The following is a 4,279-nucleotide window of genomic DNA, read 5'->3' on the forward strand; positions in this document are numbered from 1 at the left end:
CTCCAGGATGGTGCCAACGGACCACGTCGCTAGATTGTCACAGATCCGTTGCAATTCTTTTCCTCCAAATTTATCGTCTCTAAGGGGAGGGAGCTCGGACAGAAGCCTCACTATCTCGGTCTTATAGGACTCGTCCCCCAACTCAGTGCTTTCCGATCGGACGGGCGCCCGCTCGACGCCGTTGTTACTTTCCTCAACATACTGGAGGACCAGGTTCTTATACTCCTGGCCCCTCCTTTGTCCCTTTATCGCCTCCAACGTCCTACTAGGAAAGGCCTTCATCAGCTCCTGATTTACAAATCTGGCTCCGGCGATCGTCAGCCGGGCCTCGTGTCTCGCTAACATGCACAGTTCTTCAGAGGACCAGGGCCTCTTTAGATTGACGATGCAGTCGGCAGCCTTTTGGTCATACCACTGCTTGTGGGCCTTTTGTTCGTGTACCCCACGGCCCCTGGCATTCTTAAAGGTCCTTTCGCACTGTGGATAGCGGCACGCTACTACTTCGCCATGGTCGTCATAAGGAGTATCAGTCGGGCCGGCGGAACCCGTGGGCTCACCGGCTTGTTCATCCGGGGCAGGTTTTTTATTTTTAGGGCCGACATAAACAAAGTCGAGCGGGACGGCAACCCGCAGGACCGAAAATCGCAGCGGCAGCTCTTAGCTTCGCCCGATACTCTGCTCAGGAGTAAAGGGGTACTGGTGGCGGGAACCATCGAGGAGGTGGCTGCTTGCTTAACTATGACTCGCAGGGCTAGTCTCGGATACTAGGGTGCAAGCACCCCGACACCTCAGCGACTGCCTGCTGGGGCCTGAATCGAACACGGGATAAATCCCGGGCTCCTGAGACCTTGCGTGAAAAGAGAGTCATAGTTACTCCCGCCGTTTACCCGCGCTTAATTGAATTTCTTCACGTTGACATTCAGAGCACTGGGCAGAAATCACATTGCGTCATCACCCTTGAGGGCCATCGCAATGCTTTGTTTTAATTAGACAGTCGGATTCCCCTAGTCCGTGCCAGTTCTGAGCTAAGCGTTGAATGGCGGCCGAAGAGGCGAAAAGGACGGCCGAAGCCGTCACAAGAAGCCTCGCAGCAAGGAAGATCCGTTGGCGGCCAAGGCACGGGACCGAGCTCGGATTCCGGGACGCGACGCGAAGTCGCCAACCGTTCACCTCGCCCAGGCCCGGCACGTCAGCCTGGCCAACTTCCCGACCAAGCCCGACACGCCCCGCTCCTCAGAGCCAATCCTTATTCCGAAGTTACGGATCCAATTTGCCGACTTCCCTTACCTACATTAATCTATCGACTAGAGGCTCTTCACCTTGGAGACCTGCTGCGGATATGGGTACGAACCGGCGCGATACCTCCACGTGGCCCTCTCCTGGATTTTCAAGGTCCGAGGGGAAGATCCAGACACCGCCGCAACTGCGGTGCTCTTCGCGTTCCAAACCCTATCTCCCTGCTAGAGGTTTCCAGGGAACTCGAACGCTTATACAGAAAAGAAAACTCTTCCCAGATCTCCCGACGGCGTCTCCAGGTCATTTTGGGTTACCCCGACGAACACTCTTACGAGGGCCCGATTGGTATGCGGTTCCGCTGCCGGGTTCCGGAATAGGAACCGGATTCCCTTTCGCCCGATGGGTGTGTTTCTTCCCAAATCACGCAAAATTATATAAACAACGACGCATCTGCGACGCAACGACGACACGACTTGCGTTCGATAGTTTGTAAGATTTAACCAAGCAAAAAATAGAAAAAAAATCGCTTTCAGGCGTTCGACAACGTCGCATCACGTCGAACGTGAAGTATCCATCGATCCGAACCGCGATCATTTTTTTTCAGCGTTCAACGTTTTTGTCAATTTATCAATAAAAATGATCATGTTCGAGCGGTGGATTAGGACACAAACACGAAACGACGGCGACGTAAATTGTTATTTAACTGCAATTTTTTTCTCTTTTTAACATTTTTTGCCTTTTGCGCGCGTACGTGCGTGCGAGCGTACGTATGTTTGTCATTTGCGTTCGAAAAGCGTGAATTTTAGGACACCTCATCAACATTAGATTTCTCTTAGGGCTTAGGATCGACTGACTCGTGTGCAACGGCTGTTCACACGAAACCCTTCTCCACGTCAGTCCTCCAGGTCCTCGCTGGAGTATTTGCTACTACCACCAAGATCTGCACCGACGGCGGCTCCAGGCAGGCTCACGCCCAGACCCTTCTGCGCACACCGCCGCGACCCTCCTACTCGTCAAGGCTTCATGGAGAACGGGAACTAAATCCCGTTCCTGCGCACTTGCCGTTGACGGCGGAGTATAGGCGCGACGCTTCAGCGCCATCCATTTTCAGGGCTAGTTGCTTCGGCAGGTGAGTTGTTACACACTCCTTAGCGGATTCCGACTTCCATGGCCACCGTCCTGCTGTCTTAAGCAACCAACGCCTTTCATGGTATCCCATAAGCGTCGACTTAGGCGCCTTAACTCTGCGTTTGGTTCATCCCACAGCGCCAGTTCTGCTTACCAAAATTGGCCCACTTGGCACTCTGATCCAAGAAAAATTTTATCAATTTATATCTCGTGGCTTCATGAAAATTCAAGCAAGCCAGAGATCTCACCCATTTAAAGTTTGAGAATAGGTTGAGGTCGTTTCGGCCCCAAGGCCTCTAATCATTCGCTTTACCAGATGAGACTCGTTATGCGTTCGAGTCGAGTGCCAGCTATCCTGAGGGAAACTTCGGAGGGAACCAGCTACTAGATGGTTCGATTAGTCTTTCGCCCCTATACCCAGTTCCGACGATCGATTTGCACGTCAGAATCGCTACGGACCTCCATCAGGGTTTCCCCTGACTTCGTCCTGACCAGGCATAGTTCACCATCTTTCGGGTCCCAACGTGTACGCTCTAGGTGCGCCTCTTCTCGCAATGAGAACGAGACGCCCCGGGAGTGCGAGGCCTAATCGTAACGAGGCCCATCCTCCCTTAGTCGACTTCACGGACGACTTTCACTTTCATTTCGCCTTTAGGTTTATCAAATCCCAATGACTCGCGTACATGTTAGACTCCTTGGTCCGTGTTTCAAGACGGGTCCCGAGAGTACCCAAAGCAATAGCGTCGCCGACCGGTAATTCAAAGTTTGGCCAGTCCAAGGACTCCGCCTGCCAACAGCCCGCCAGGCCCGGTTACGGCGCTAAGTCCGTACATCCGGTATCTAGACTGGAACGAGCTTGCGGCGGTCCTGGACGCAGTGCGTTCGAGAATTTTGCGGCCCGATACCGTCTGAGTACCGTCGCGCAGTCGGCCGGGCATCCAAGGGGCTGTCATCGTACGCTAAAAGCGACGGACAGTCTTCGCCTCGGGCCTTAGACCGACACGCAACGGGTCGCGACGTTCTACTAGGGGAGAAGTGCACGACTACATAGCCGGAACATTCGCCGCGGGTGGTGTGCCCACGCCGATGGGAAACCCGCCGTAACGGGACCATCCGGGGCACTATCGCACCAACACGGGAGCCAGCTTCGTTGACGATGAATCTCCCCATTCGATCTTTTGGGTTTCTCGGGTTTACCCCTGAACGGTTTCACGTACTCTTGAACTCTCTCTTCAAAGTTCTTTTCAACTTTCCCTCACGGTACTTGTTCGCTATCGGTCTCGTGGTCATATTTAGCCTTAGATGGAGTTTACCACCCACTTAGGGCTGCACTCTCAAGCAACCCGACTCTAAGGAGAGATCCACCCGAGACGCGTACCGGTCGCTACGGGCCTGGCACCCTCTATGGGTAAGTGGCCCCATTCAAGATGGACTTGGACGCGATTCGATGTCTCGGGATAAACGGATCCTCCTGAACACTACATTTCCCAGCGGCGTTAACCGCGGGATTCAGTGCTGGGCTCATTCCTGTTCGCTCGCCGCTACTAAGGAAATCCTTGTTAGTTTCTTTTCCTCCGCTTATTAATATGCTTAAATTCAGCGGGTAATCTCGCCTGCTCTGAGGTCGTCGAAATTTTATTATTTCTTTTCAAAGTTATACCACAAACTGTACGCTCTTTTCGGGGTTTCGACACGTAATACGAAAGGTATATTAATACCAACGACGCACAGGGATTATGTCGTTCGATTTTTTCCTTGTATCGTTCGATAACCAACTATTTTTCTCTTTTCGGATCAACACAATATCGTCGACTACTCGAAGGTACGTACGAGCCAAAATGAAAGCTCGGTGTCTCCTCTCTCTTTTGTTCGACAAAAGAAAAAAGGCACTTAAAACGCCGCATATTCGGGCAGG

General features: G+C 52.6%; 1 pseudogene; it reads right to left on the reverse strand.

Moving 5' to 3' along the window:
• The window catches only part of LOC143266286 (large subunit ribosomal RNA), a 7,905-nt pseudogene extending 3,914 nt beyond the window's left edge, over positions 1 to 3,991 (reverse strand).
• Positions 3,992 to 4,279: the final 288 nt, after the last annotated feature.

This window comes from Megachile rotundata, unplaced genomic scaffold (assembly GCF_050947335.1).
Source record: "Megachile rotundata isolate GNS110a unplaced genomic scaffold, iyMegRotu1 scaffold0132, whole genome shotgun sequence".
Lineage (NCBI taxonomy): Eukaryota > Metazoa > Arthropoda > Insecta > Hymenoptera > Megachilidae > Megachile > Megachile rotundata.